A 15,257-nucleotide genomic window follows, 5' to 3' on the forward strand; every position below is an offset into this window, starting at 1 on the left:
GGATCCTATTCTTCAGTCACTTGCCTTCCTGGGGTCTATCTCTGCTCATCGGTAAAATATACAAAATGGCCTCTAGGGACCCTTCCAGCTTTTGATCCAGCTTCCTGGATTTGGCATATTCATTGATCCTCCCTGGGCCTCATTGTCGTAGCTTGTTAAATGAAGGGCTGGAACAAAATGGCTCCGAAGGTCCCTTCCAGCTCGAAATCCAGGTGCCTGGATTTGGCAAATTCATTGGCTCCTCTCTGGGCCTGATTTTTCTAGCCTGTAAAATGAAGAGGTTGAATAAAATGGCCTCCAGAGTCCCTTCCAGCTCCATCCAGGTTCTTAGATTAGGCACATTCATTGACCGTCCCTGGGCCTGACTTTACTAGCCAGTGAAATGAAGAAGTTGAATAAAATGGCCTCAAGGGTCTCAGAGCTTGAGATCCGGGTTCCTCTTTTGGTCATATTCATTGCCTTTTTCTGGGCTTCAGTTTACTCATCTGTAAAATGAAAGGGTTGTACAAAATGACCGCCAGGGTCCCTCCTAGCTTTTTATCCAGGTTCCTGGATAGGCATACTCACTACCCTTCTCCAGGCCTCAATTTCTTCCTCTGTAAAATGAAGGGGTTGAATAGATGGTCTCTGAGGTTCTCCCAGCTCTAGAGCCAGGATCTTATTATGCTTAGTAATTTTCCTTTTCTGAGTCTTAGTTTCCCCACCTGTAATACTGAAAGTTTGCCCCTAATGGCTTCCTTGGTCCTTTCTACCTCTGCATTTATGCTCCTATTAGGCATATTTATTTTTCCCTCCCTTGACTCAGTTTCTAGTCCCTAAAATGAAGGGGTTGGACTAGATGAAGACTTCTAGGTCTAAAGCATGGTTCTGATTTTGCATGGTAATCTCCCCTCCCTAGGCCTCACTGTATTTAACTGTAAAATAAAAGGGTTTGACCAGATTGCTTGTCTGGTCCTCTTCCAGCTTGAAGGCCAGGTTCCTAGAATGTGAAGTTCCTTCCCCTCCCTTTGCCCCAGTTTTTCCCTCAGTAAAAGTTAGGAGATTAGATTAGATGGGCTCCGAGGTTTTTCTTAGATCTAGAGTTAGGATCCTATTATGCTGTCATTTCCCCTTCCTCCATACCCTGCCCCCCAAGTCCAACCAAGTTTCACTTTCCTCCTGTGTAAAGCAGAAGGGTCTAATAAAATGGCCTCTGAGTTCCCATAATTTTCTATATCAAGGTTCCGATTATGCTTACCCATTTCCCCCTCTGGGCCTTGTTTTCTTAGCCTATAAAATGAATGGGTTGGAGAAGATGGTCTCGGGTTCCTGGTGGCTCCAGTTCTAGGTTCCTATTATGCAAAGATATACTGTCTACCCCACCCCCCACCTCAGTTTATTTCTTAGTAAAATCTAGTCTAGATGGCCTTTGTGATTCCCCCCAGCTCTAGATGGGGGATCCTAGTATGCTCAGTCTTTTCCTCTCCTTGAGCTTTACTTTGCTGACTTCTAACATAAGGTGGTTAGAATAGATGATATCAGGTTCCTTATCTCTTGAAATAAAAGTTCCTATCATTTCTGTTTTCCCTCTGAGGAATCTGAGATTGAGGGTGGTGGAATGATTTGGCCTGGGCCTGGAATTTGAACCCAGCTCTTTTGGCCAGGTTCTCTAACAGCTCCAACTTTTTCAGAAAGGTTTCATTCTTTACTTCTGACACTTGCTACAATTTCTATTTAAGTAGCTATATTCCAAAAATACTTACTGCCGAACATGTCACTGTTTGAAATTTAACATGTAGTCAGTCACATTTGAGACAGTTTTTGCAGAGAGGAAGTGATTATCTGGATCCAGGTTTCTTTTTGTTTAGTTTCAAAGTCCCTTATTAGCGTGAGTTGAAGAGAGTGGAGCCTGCTGAGTGAGTTTGAGGCCCTGAGCAGGGGAAAAAAAAAAGCCACCCAGGCTGGGGAGCTGTCCAGTGTACTGAGTGCTGTTACTCAAAGTACTTCTCAGAGGAATACTATGAGTCATCCAGACCATTCTTTTTTCTACTATATCTAATCTAAAGCTCTCTGCCTGACTTTCAGGTTGCACCCTCCCTCCCCACCAGCTGACTTGCAGGTAAAAAGCCTATGGTGGTTTGGAACTCAGAGCTGACCTCAGAGCCAGGAAGCCCTGTGTTCTAGTTCCTTCTCTGACCCATACTGAGTGTGTGACCCTTGGCAAACCAGCAGACTTCTTGGTACTCTGGGTAACCCTTTAAGTCAATTGTTTGGCATCTAGTTTGTTACTAGTTCTTTGCTATTACAAAAAGTGCTACTATAAATATTTTGGAGTGCATAAGGACTTTCTTCTTATTGATGGCTTCCTTGGAGTATAATCCCAGTAATGGAATCTCTGGTTCAAAGGGTATAAACATTTTAGTCATTTTATTTGCATAATTCTAAATTGCTTTATAAAATGGTTGTGCTATTTCACAGCTCCACCAACAATGTATTAGTGTGCCTATAGTTCCACAACCCCTGCAACATTGACTGTTGCCATTTTTGGTCATTTTTGCCAATTTTTGGGGTGGGAAGTAAAACCTCAGGTTTGTTTTGATTTACATTTCTCTTATTATTAGTGATTTGGAGCATTTCTTATATGTAGTTCTGAATATTTTGCAATTCTTTTGAGAACTGTTTGTTCATGTCCTTTGACCATTTATCTACTGGGGAATGTATTAGTCATATATATGTGCTGTCTGTGCAGAAGCTTTTAAGTTTCATGTAATCAGAGTTATCTATTTTCTCTTTTGTAATTGCCTCTATCTCTTGTTTGGTTAAGAATACATCTCCTACTCAGAGCTATGAGAGATATGATCTGTTTCTCTACTATTTTTTGATAGTATGATCTTTAATATTAAGGTTGTGTATCCATTTAGAATGTATTGTAGAATATGGTATAAGGTGTTGTTCTAAGTCTAATTTCTTCCAGACTGTTTTCCAATTTTTTCCAGCAGTTTTTTTTTTTGATGAGGCAACTAGGGTTAAGTGACTTGCCCAGGGTCACACAGCTAGCCAGCAGTTTTTATTAAATAAGGAGGTTTTTTTTTGTTAGGTAAATCATGTCGTCTTCTTTATCAAACACTGGATTATTGAGTTCTGTTGTTTCCAGTTCTCTCTTGCCTAGTCTGGTCCTCTGATCTCTCTCTCTCTCTCTCTCTCTTTCTTTCTTAACCAATACCAGATGGTTTTGATGACTGATGCTTTATAATATAGTTTGATGTCTGTAAGTACTATTCTTCCTCCATTCCCTTAACTCCCCTTTCATTGGGTGTCTAGGTGGCTCAGTGCATAGACTGCTGGGCCTAGAGTCAGGAAGGTCTGAGTTCAGATCTGGCCTTGGATACTTACTAGCTTTGTGGCCATGGGCAAGCAATTTAATCTCTGTTTGCCTCAGTTTTCTCATCTGTAAAATGGGAATAATAGTACCTACCTCTCAGGGTTGTTGTGATGATCAAATGAGGTAATAATTGTAAAGCACCTAACACAGTTCCTGGCACATAGTGCTATATAAATGTTAGTTATCAGCTATTATTATTATCCTTACTTCTTTTCATTATTTCCCTTGATATTCTAGATTTTTTTTTCCAAATTTGTTATTATTCTATCAAGTCTTATAAAGTATTTTCTTGGTAATTTGACTGGTGTAGTATTAAAAGTATTAATTTTGGTAGTATTTTCATTTTTATTACATTAACATGGCTTAGCCATGAGCATTGAATTTTCCTCTAGCTATTTAGGTTATTTTTTATTTCTTTAAGGAGAACTTTGAGTCTATACAAGTCTTTTGTGTGCTTTGTGAGGCTGATCCCCAGATACTTTATGAATTTTATAATTTGTTTATGTGTTAGACTTATCCAAAACTGAGAGAGTGATACTGAAGTCTCCTGTCACTTTTGACTGTCTATATATTATTATTATTATTATTATTATTATTATTATTATTATTATTATTGGCTAGGCAATGGGGTTAAGTGACTTGCCCAGGGTTACACAACTAGTAAGTGTTTTTATGTGTCTGAGGTCAGATTTGAACTCAGGTCCTCCTGAATCCAGGGCCGGTGCTCTAGCCACTGCGCCACCTAGGTGCCCCAGACTGTCTATATATTATTGAAGTTCAGATGTTTCCTTTATGAATTTTTATGCTAAGACATCTGGAGCATATAAATTTATTACTGATATTGGTAGTAGCTTCCTTATTTATCATCTAATGTAGTTTCCTTATTTATTCCTTTTTATTTTTTGAATATTTATTTTTGCTTTGTCAGATAGCGTGATCGCAACTCCTGCTTTTTTGGATTTACTTGCTGTATAGTAAATGTTATTTTGTGTCTGTTTTTTATTTTATTTTATTTTATTTTATGTTATTTTATTTATTTATTTAGGCAATTGGGGTTAAGTGAGTTGCCCAGCGTCACACAGCTAGTAAGTGTCAAATGTTTGGTCTGAGGCCGCATTTGAACTCAGGTCCTCCTGACTTCAGGGCCAGTGCTCTCTCCACTGCGCCACCTAGCTGCCCCATATGTCTTTTTAAAATAGTGTTTCTTGTAAGCAACAGATTGTAGGGTTTTGTTTTCTTATCCAATTGGTCACTCTTTTTCATTTTATTGAGTTGTTTAATGTATTCACATTTAGAGTTATGTTAGGTTTATATCTTCCTCCATCTATCACCAATATTGAGTTTTTAAAGTCATGATCCACCTCCCCTCCTGCTGTAAACACAGTACTGTGTTCCTTCAGTTACTTTATCTTAATTTTTTTTTAAAGGTGGCCATATTTCCTCTGGCTCTCTTTCCTTTGCCTTAGATCCCCTCCTCTTGTTTTCTCTTTGGGGTTTTGCTTTTTAATTTTTTTATCTCCTGTTTTTATCTAGTTATATAATTCTTCTCTCCCACCTTTTTTCCTCTCTATTGGCATCACCTTTATATACCATAACTTGTTTAACCATTCTCCAATTGATGGATACCCCCTCAGTTTCTGATTCTTTGCCATGACAAAAATAGGTGCTATAAACATTTTTTATTTCTTTGAGGTACAGACCTAGTAGTCCAGTTTAATAACTTTTGGAGCATAGTTCCAAACTGATTTCCAGAATAGTTGGACGAGTTCACAGCTCCACCAGTAGTGCATTAAAGGGCGTGTTTTTTTTTTCAACCATACTCCCTTCAGCGTTTGTCATTTTCCTTTTTTATTATCTCCATTCTGATGGGTGTGGGGTGGTACCTCAGAGTTGTTTTAATGTGTATTTCTCTGTTTCTTAGTGATTTAGAACATTGTTAGTAGCTTGGATTTTTTCCTTTAAAATTGCCTGTTCACATCCTTTGACCATTTATCAATTGGAGAGTGACTTTTATTCCTCTAAATTTTTTCCTATTTTTTCCTATATTTCCTATATTTTTATCCCTATAAATTTTACTCAGTTCCTTATATATTTTAAGAATGAGACTCTTATGAGAGAAACTTGCTATAAAATTTCCCCCAAATTTTCTGCTTCTCTTCTAATTTTAGTTGTATTGGTTTTATTTTTGAAAAAACTTTATAATTGAATATAATCGAAATTGTCCCTTTTACTTGCTATGAACCTCACTATCTCTTGTTTGATTTTTGTTTTTGTTTTGTTTTGCCGAATCTAATAAGATTAAATTAACTGAGATCAATGTAAAGTCATACTTGCATTGAAAAAATCAACTTCACAAGTACAAGCTGGGAGAGGCATGGTTAGATAACAGTTTGAAAAAGATCTGGGAGTTCTAGTGGACTACAAGCTCAATATATGACAGCGTTGTGATGTGGCAGCTGAATGTGCATTGGTTGCATTGAGAGGCATAGCTTCCAGGTTTAAGGAGTCTCTCTGTACTCTGCCTTGGTCAGAATCCTTTTGGAAGGAATACTGGCTTTGGTTCTGGTGCCTCATTTGAGGAAAGACTTTGATAAGCTGGAGAGCATATAGAGGAGGGCAGTCAGGATGGTGAAGAGTCTGGAGTCCATGTCATATGAAGATCAACTCAAGGAACTGGGGATAGTTAGTGTGGAGAAGAGAAGACTCAGGGGAGACATAATATCTCTCTTTCAGTATTTGAAGAACTGTCATGAAGAAGAGAGATTTGATTTGTTCTTTGGCCCCTGAGAACAGAACTAGGAGCAGTGGGTGGAAGTTGCAAAGAGATCAATTCAGTTTTGACATCAAGAGGAACTTGGGAACCAGCAGTGGAATGGGCTGCCTTGGGAAGCACTGAGGTCCTTCCTCCATGGGGCTTCTCAAACATAGGTTGTTATCCTTGGGGTTTCTTTGAGAATATCATAGATTGGCCTAGATTGTCACTGATGTCCCTTTAAGCTCAAAAATTTTGTGATTCTCTGAGGAGTATGCCCACTCTTCCACATTGGACTAATGTGTTAGGAATATAAGAATAATAATAAGCATTTATATAGCACTTAAGGTTGGCTAAGTGATTTATGTGTGTTATCTCATTTGATTTTTACAACCCCTGTGAGATAGCTACTATTATTAGACCTTTTTTACAGATGAGGAAACTGAGGCTAAGAGAGGTCAAATGAATTGCTTAGGTTCAAACAACTAGAAAGTGTCTGTGGTCAAATTTGAACTCGGGTCTTCCTAATTCCAGGTCCATCACTCTTACCCATTGTACCACCTAAGTGTATCTGGAGCTGGAGAGGGAGACAAGGACTGCAGTGTCTGCTGGGGCCCATGTTTCCTCAGGGATGGGAAGTCAATTAGACTTACCTGCGCAAGCATCCACTCCTTCCAATAAAAACACTTGAGTGATGCTGATCTGGCACCTCACACTGTGGTATGTACCATAAATTAATTTCTTTCAATTAACAAGCATTTCTTTTTTTCTTTTCCCATTTCCACCTTCCCCACTGAAAAAAAAGAAAAACAAAACCCTAGTAACAAATACGTATGGTCAAGCAAAACAAATGCCTGAATAAGCTCTGTATTTTGAGTCTATCCCTTCTCTGTCAGGAGGTGGGAAGCATGCATCCTCATAGTCCTTCAGAGACATGGCTGATCATTCCATTGATCTCAGAGCTTTAAAATTTTTTCAAAGTTGATTGTCTTTGCAGTGTTGTTGTAATTGTATAAATTGTTTTCCTGGTTCTGTTCACCTCACTCTGCATCAGTTCAGACAGGGCTTCCTAGAATTTTCTGAAACATCCCCTTCATCATTTTATATAGCAAATAGTATTATATTACATTTGTATACTACAATTTCCCCTTTGTTTTAAGTTGCTTATTTTTATTTTTCAAGTAATGAGTATTTTAAAAATTAACCTGTCCTCCCTTCTACTACCTTCCTCCTCCGTTGAACGAGTTTTTAAAACTCTGGAAAAAGAAATCCCTCAATATATGGTTACATAGTCCTGCAAAACAAATTCCCCCATTAACTATATCCAAAATGTATGTTATTTTCTGCATTCTGAGTTCACCACCTCTCTCTAGGAGGAGAGTGGCATATTTAAGCTTCAGTCTTTTGGACATATGAATTATCATTGCATTGATCAGAGTTCTAAAATCTTCCAAAGTTATTTTTCTCTTTAATGTTGTTATCCTTGTATACATTTTTCTTCTGGTTCTGCTCACTTTGCTGTGCCTCAGTTCATAAAGGTCTTCCCAGTCATACTACAATTTGTTCAGTCATTCCCCAATTGGAAGGGTTTTCAGTATGGCCCTCCTCTGTATAAAAATCCTTGGACACCAGTTTGCTTGAGTTCCCAGTAGAGGTGACCTTCTGCCTTTCTCCCTTCAAGTTCACCTCTTCTCAGCTTCCAAAGTCATCCTCTCTTACTTTCCACCACCTTTCAACTCCTTATTATTCCTTCCTAGACTCTGGTGCTGGGGAAAATGTAGGCACAGCAGACCAGAGTCCCTGCAGACATGTCTCTTCTGTTACACATCTGATGGTACCCATTTAGAAGTGGATATACAGCAGTCTGTGGGGACCAGTTGTGATTTCCATTAATTTTTGTCCTATGCCAGCAGACAGACCCAACCCACCTCTCCCCAGGAGCTGCAAGCTAGAAGGCTGACAGAAAGGAGGAAGCTCATTGCCACCAACTTTTGATTAAGGTGCAAGAGCAAATTTTCCAGTGGTTATGCAGGGTGATATTTTTCTGAATTTCTTCTCTGCACCTTCCTACCCACCCTTTCTTAGTCAGATGCACATTTTTGTATATCAGTTTCTAAGGATGACAACAACATTGCCTTTTCTATAACTTTGACTTTTAACTATAAATTATCTTTTATGTAAGACCTCTGCCAGAACTCACTGAATAAATAATACTCTGGCTCGGGATATAGATAGTGAGTAGATGCCCTCTTGGCATCTCCCTACTTATCTTGGGTTTCATTTCTCTGTTAGCAATTTTAAATCTGTCCTTTAAAATCTAGAGATCATTCTTCTTGTTGGAAGAAAGTAAAGCATATATTAAGGAAGTTCTTCTGAACATCTCTGCTATGTGAAATTAGAGCTGAGTAGTTCTGTCTTCTCTCTGTCATCAATTGTTATTGTTCCATCCACCGTGAGCACTAGTCCAAGTAAGTCTCATTTCTCCAATTCAATCACAAAATCCTCAATGTTTTCTGAATTTTTTATATCCCTTCTTACTCTTCTACCCCCTTCCCCTCTAATTTTGCACATTGCTGGGTACATAATAAGTATTCTGTAAAGATTTTTTTCATTGAGTTGAAATAACTTTTCTTAGTTTTGTGATTGTCTGAAACTTGGAAAATATTTTAAGGAGGTTTTTGCTTAATTTGCATAGCAGATAATTAACTGGGAGGGTATCAACTTTGTCCTTTTTTTTTTTTTGCAGGTGTGTGGCATTGGAACAACTTGGTTTCCAGTTACCTCATGGAATAATTTTAATTTATGATTTGGAAGAAGAAGCTTTACAGGAAGCATCCACAACTTATACAAGCATCTACAGCTTTTCCTCTTCCCAGTTGGGGGTTGGCCTTCAAAATTGGTCTTCAGAAGCTCCTTGAAAGTCAGTCCATTTTATTCTATGGCCACGTCTTCATGATACACAGCAATATTGAGTCTCTCAGACCATTTGGACAATTCAGTGAAGACAAAGCAAACTGGTTGCGTGAATGAAATGGCTGATGGGTTGATTGAAAGCCAGCTTCATCAGAGTGGTTGGAATAATGGGTATGTATAAACTCAACTTTGGAATTACACTGTTAGTACTTGTCTTCACCTTTTACTTAGCTAACTGGGGTCATTTTTCTTATATACCTGCAGGTTCAGATTCACCTATGTCTGGCAGTCAGGAAGAACAAGAAAATGGAACTGCATTGATCCTGAGGTAATTCATTCATTTATTCATTCAAAAACATTTATTTCACTTATTTCTTAAAATTAAAATATTTTTCAATTAGTAATTATTTTCTCTCCCTCTCCCCTCTCATGTCACCACCCACCTCCATAAAATCCAAACCTTTATGACAAATATGCATAGTCCAGCAAAATAAATGCTTATGTTGACTGTGTTTAAAAATGTAGGTCTCGTTCTGTGTCTTGAGCCCATCACCACTCTACCAGAAGGTAGGATGACGTCACCCTCATTAGACCCTTGGAATGGTATTGCACTGATCATTGTGTTTTATGAGAGTTCTGAAGACTTTCAAAGTTGTTTTCAACAAGAATTAATGAATCATCTTTTTGTGCGCTAGGTGTTAATGGAGATATAAAGTTCAGGTATAATATGGTCCATATGGTCCCTGAACTCATGAAGCCTATAATCTAGTTAGGGATATGAAGTTGTACATTGCTGTTCCTCCTCCCATCTCTGAAGGCTGAGTATCCCCTAACGTTCTGCCATTGGCCTTCTTCCATTTTCTTCTTATACTCATCCACTCCTATGGCTTTAATTACCACCTTTATGTGTATTACTCACAGTTCTATATATCTGGCCCTAGCTTCTCTTTTAAACTTCAGTCTTCTATCTCAAACTACTTGTTAGATATCCCCATGTAGATGACCCACAGGTAGCTTTTATTCAACATGTCTGAAATGAAACTTAGCATCTTTCCCCATAAACTTGCCCTTCCTCCCCAATTCCTTGAGGAAACTGAGGCCCAGAGGCATGAAGCAACTTATCCATGAGCAGACAGCTTATAAATGTCAGATCTGGGACTTAAATCTAGGTCTTCTAACTTCTGACAAGTCCAAGGCTCTTTCTAAAACATTGTGCTGCTTTGATGATGTACCTTAAGTACCAAGACAGTCAAGAGGCAGTAGGCAAATCTTCTGTCTTTCAGCTCAGATAGCTGAAAGACCTCAAACTCAGTGTTGGTATCAGACCTCATCAACACCCATCCACACCAATCTATCTGTCTATCTATCATCTATTTATCCTTTTATTGTCATATTAGAAATAGCCCTTCCAGGATGGTTTCAGAAAAACCTGGGAAGACTTGTATGAACTGATGCAAAGCGAAGTGAGCAGAACCAGGAGAACAACATATATATATGTGTATATATATATACACATATATATATATGTACACACACACATATCTCAATAGCAATATTGTAAAGATAATCAACTTTGAAAAACTTGGTAACTCTGTTGAACACAATGACTAACACGATTCCTAAAGATTCACAATGAAACATGCTGTCCACCTCCAGCTAGAGAACTGATAGACTTAGAGTGCAGATTAAAATGTATTTTCTTCTGTTTCTTTCTTTTTCTTTGAAACATGGCTAAAGTGGAAATTTGTTTTGTATCACTGTACATATTTGTAATAGGTTCTGTTTTTCTTGCCTTCTCAGTGGGTAGGGAGGGGACAGAGAAAGGAGAGAATTTGGAACTGAAAATAAAATTGAATTAAAAAAAAAACAATAAAATAACTATTTTTATTAACTAGAAAAAGGCCCTTCTACATCTGTGCTTTATAGTTTTTAGTATAACTGACTGTTGTACTTGATAAAGGGTTTCTATACACTTATTTTTATAATTAAGTTGGTGAGGTACATTTTTGGGTCTAGACCCTGTTGGTAAAGTAACGCCTGATAAAGAAACTTCCTCTAGCAATGTAACTTCTCAGCAACATTATAGTGATGGAGAATTCTCTGGGGGGCAGTGAGAGATTAAGTGACATGCCCAAGGTCACACAGCAGGTATGTGTCAGAGGAGGGACATGAACCCAGGTCTTTATGGCTCTGTCCATTATGCCACATTTCCTCTCATAGACATATATACTGTCAATCAATTCAACTCTAATGTCATTCAGTCCAGTCACTTGGGAGTGTTCTCTATGGGCCAAGACAATGCATAGATTGTCTAAGTCTTAAACTTTTTAGTTAGCAGTTGTCATGTCATATAAGTATTCAAATCCCACTGGCCTCTCCTGATCAAAACCAGCCAGAACTGGCTCTTCAATCATGTAAAAAAAAAGGTGGTATAAAATGTAAGGAGCTTTTAAAAAAGAGATTTTCAACACAATCCATTTCCCTCATTAAAATGTGGGTCTTTTGTAAGGGCACCATTACCTAGGAAATTGATAACGCAGGTAAAATCAGCAATAATATATTCTTCCTCTTTTAAACTAAATGACTTCAACTCATCTCAAACACAATTAGTAAATGTTAGTCTTGCCTTGAATAAATCTCATTATATGAATTTGCATACATTAGCACATGGTTTAAACAGACAAAAGCTGGTGAAATTATTGACTTCATGTGTAGTTCTTTTTAACATTTGCTACTAGCCTAATCAAGTTGCCTACATTTGTCCCTTTTTAGGGATTTCTCTTAACAGAACATACTTATTCCACTTTTTTGGTTGTGTAACTCTAAAATGGATAAATAAAAAGCTGAGAAAATGATCTTGGATTGAAGAGGGCAATATGAAAATGTGCTGATCTAAGTTTTCTGACCTTATTTCAGGTGTCATTAGCAATTTAATTAACCAGGGTCCCATTTTACATATTACATATCTGTTGTCAGTTACTTCATTTGTTTGTTGGAACCAAAGGTCACCTGCCTCTATCTGAGGCATTAAAGCCAGTGTATAATAATAATATGCTGGAATCTCAAGAGCGTGTGCAAGGTCCTAGTCTTGGTCAATCTATGATATTGAAAGTAATAATCTAAGCACAAGGTTGCTTTGGGAGGTAGTGGGTTCTTCCTCATTGGAGATCTTAACCCAAAAGGTGGTTGACCACTTGCTGACCATTTGATAGTATGCAGCGCTTCTTTAACTGTGGGTTGCAACCCCATGTGGGGTCAGATGCCCTGAAGGGGTCATGAGTAGAAAAAGTTTAAGAAGCCCTGAAGGAGCTTCTCATTTGGGTATGGTTTGGACTAGATGGCTGCTAAGGTCCCTCCTTGCTCTGAGGGTCTGTGATTGGTGGGAGAAGCATCTCACACAAGATAACATAGCAGCACAGAAGCCAATGGTGAGATGGACAAGCCTTGGACTTGCATTGTATTCTTGCAGCACATTTTTCTGTTTGCCTGTGTCCACACCCCCATAGCCTCCCTCCTTCCCCTCCCCGCCTTAGATTGGCTGCTCCTCTATTGGAGCTGGCTGGTTTGTGTTTAGACTGTTGCTAGGCTCAGCTGTCACCAAGGAGACCTGTTTGAGTGCTTGCTATTTCAAGTGTCTGGCTACAGTTGCCAGACCATTCAACCCCGCCTTCCTGCTCGTAGTTTGGCAAGACTAGCACGTGATCCTCTTTGTGTCATTTCTCCTGTTTCAAATCCTAGGTACTGTGCTCAGAAAGAGGGTGCTGTACCCACAGAAACCATTGCCTCTTTCTGAGGAACAGAGTTTCTTGAAAAGGGGAGTTTCTGTCTCTCATTGCCTAATCCCACTGAGTTTCTCCAAGGAGGCTCTGGAGTCAGAGAACCTGGGTTCCAGTGCTGCATCTGATTCTTACTAACTGTGGGACCTGTGGGAGGTCACTTCACCTTCCCTGGGTCTCAGTTTCATTCTCTATAAAATAGAGATAATAATGTTCATGCTCTTCAGTTTCACCCCCAGAACAGTGCTTGGCTCATAGTGATCAATACTTGTTGACTGATTGGCAATAATTACTTATATCTATATAACACCTTAAAGCTTGTAAAGCATTTTACATTTTATACTTCATTCTCACCACTCTGTGAGGACCCAAAGGCTCAAAGGGTTAAGTGCTCTGTTCATGATCACATAGCTAGTAAGGACAAAGTGATTCAAAGCTGGGGCTCTGGAAGCTGCAAGTTCAGCCCTCCTCCCACTTCCCCACCGTTCTCCCATCCCCTCCCCAGGTTTGTGCCCTTGGAGCCATCCTAGGTTATTTCTTCTCCCTTTTCTCATAGCTAATCAATTTCCATATCCTACCAATTTTCTCCTTGAACTCAGCAGGCCATGTCCTGCCTTTGTGAATTCCCCCATGCCAATGACAAATCATTCTTAGTTAATCATCAAAGCAGGTGTCCTAAAGACCTCTCCTTTGGTAGGCTAATTTCACTGACTACTTTTAAAGTAAGAAAACAAGATTGCTTAAAATATATCCTATAATCCATACTCTAGCCCCCACCCCTTTTAGTCTGGATTAATGATGTTGGACTATGGAAAAGAAGGGATTGGCAGCTTCATTCACTCACTCATTCATTCTTCAAACATTTAGAAGTGATTTTTATGTGTGAGGCCCTTGCTGGCTGAGGAGGAAGGTACAAAGATGAGTGCAATGTTTTTTTCCTCAAGTCACTTACAGTCTAATTGGGGTGGTTAGATCTGAGATCTCATTGATTGATGAGTTACCTCCAAGAATAATGACAGTCCATCCATAGTATATGCCTTCCCAATGTTTTTTCCATAACCTCCCATAAATTTACTACACGGAGTCCCCTCCCCCACCCCCTGTGCAAAATTAGGGATGTTCACAGATAAATAAATAAACTTCAACTAGGAATAAGCATGTAAGAGGATTAAACAGTGCTATGAGATCAGATGAGGAAGTTAATCATAGGATTTATGTATTTATTTAGAATTTTAATATTTTGAGATTCTAAGGCTTACTAACACCAAATAAAACAAGCCTTTCCAAATACAGAGTAGAACAGCAAAAGAAGATTGTATGTAAAACTGAGAATTTCTGTTGTTAATTATAGGATTGAAAGTGGGAAAGGACTTCCCAATTCATCTAGTTCAACACTTTCATTCAACAGATGGGAAACTGAGGTACAGAGAAGGTAAGTATCTCCGGTTGCATGGCTGAGAAATGTCTGAGCTACAATTGAAATCTAGGTCTTCCAACTCCTAGTTGAGGTCTCCTCCTCCCCCTCCCTGTTTCTAGCTGCGTTGCTCCCTTTCTAAAGCAAATTTTCTTTTAAAGGGTGAGGGAGAAGATGAGTTTTATTTTAGAACTCCTGAGATGGTAAAGCTTGAGACCAGTAGCCTGTCTGATGAGAGTGCATCCCATTTTCTTGGAGATATACCTATGGTTGGCACTGGCATACCTTTGTCCAGCTCCGCCTCAGGCCAATGCTTCCCTTTGGTAGATCTGAAACCACTTGTCTAAGCTTAGGGGAATATGTTCTAATGTAAATGATGGCTGAACATGTTGGGTCTGGCCCTTGTAGAAGCCCTTAGCTATCTCTCCCACATGGTGTTCTGTTCTTCTGGATGCACAATATTTGAATAAACATGATTATTTCTCATCTTTAGATCAGCTAGACCTTCTGTGCTCTGCAAACATGTTGTTTGCATCCTTTGAAGATCCTTTGAAAAGGCTTGGAGCTGTCTCAAACACCAAGCCTGTTCTCATGAATCATTGGCCATGTCTTTCTTCCTATGCTTCCAAGGGTAATGATGGACTTATTGACAAAGTAGGGACTGGATTGACTTGAGCTTTTGATGAAGACTTCTTCCTTGCTGAGACTCAGGCTAATATAGGAAATGTTGCTAATATAGGAAACCTTGGAGGCATGTTAAGGGTGAAAGCCAGTCTTGGTCCCTCCTCCCTTCTTCCTGGAAGAAAGAACTTTGTGTCAATCACAGACATTGACTGTGGACCCTATGGATAGGTTCAGTTCAACTTAAATCAATTCATCATTTATTTATGGTGTCCCTGGAGAGAGGCAGCTTCCTGGACGCACCAAAGGCATAGTGGCCGTTACGTCCTCCCTACTGTAGCTGTGACTCAAAGGAGCTAAGACTGTCTATGATACTTCTGCTCTGGAGTTGAGAAGGAATCCCAAGTGAGGGATAAATTT

General features: G+C 39.0%; 1 long non-coding RNA gene across 1 annotated transcript; it reads left to right on the plus strand.

Annotated features, from left to right (window-relative positions):
* The first annotated feature begins 8,869 nt into the window (after positions 1-8,869).
* On the plus strand, positions 8,870-14,227 carry LOC114042698. The gene is made up of 3 exons (XR_003569011.1): positions 8,870-9,197; positions 9,291-9,354; positions 14,154-14,227. It is a non-coding gene; the product is annotated as an uncharacterized LOC114042698 (long non-coding RNA).
* Positions 14,228-15,257: the final 1,030 nt, after the last annotated feature.

This window comes from Vombatus ursinus, unplaced genomic scaffold, assembly GCF_900497805.2.
Source record: "Vombatus ursinus unplaced genomic scaffold, bare-nosed wombat genome assembly UNPS02014735.1, whole genome shotgun sequence".
Classification (NCBI taxonomy): Eukaryota; Metazoa; Chordata; class Mammalia; order Diprotodontia; family Vombatidae; genus Vombatus; species Vombatus ursinus.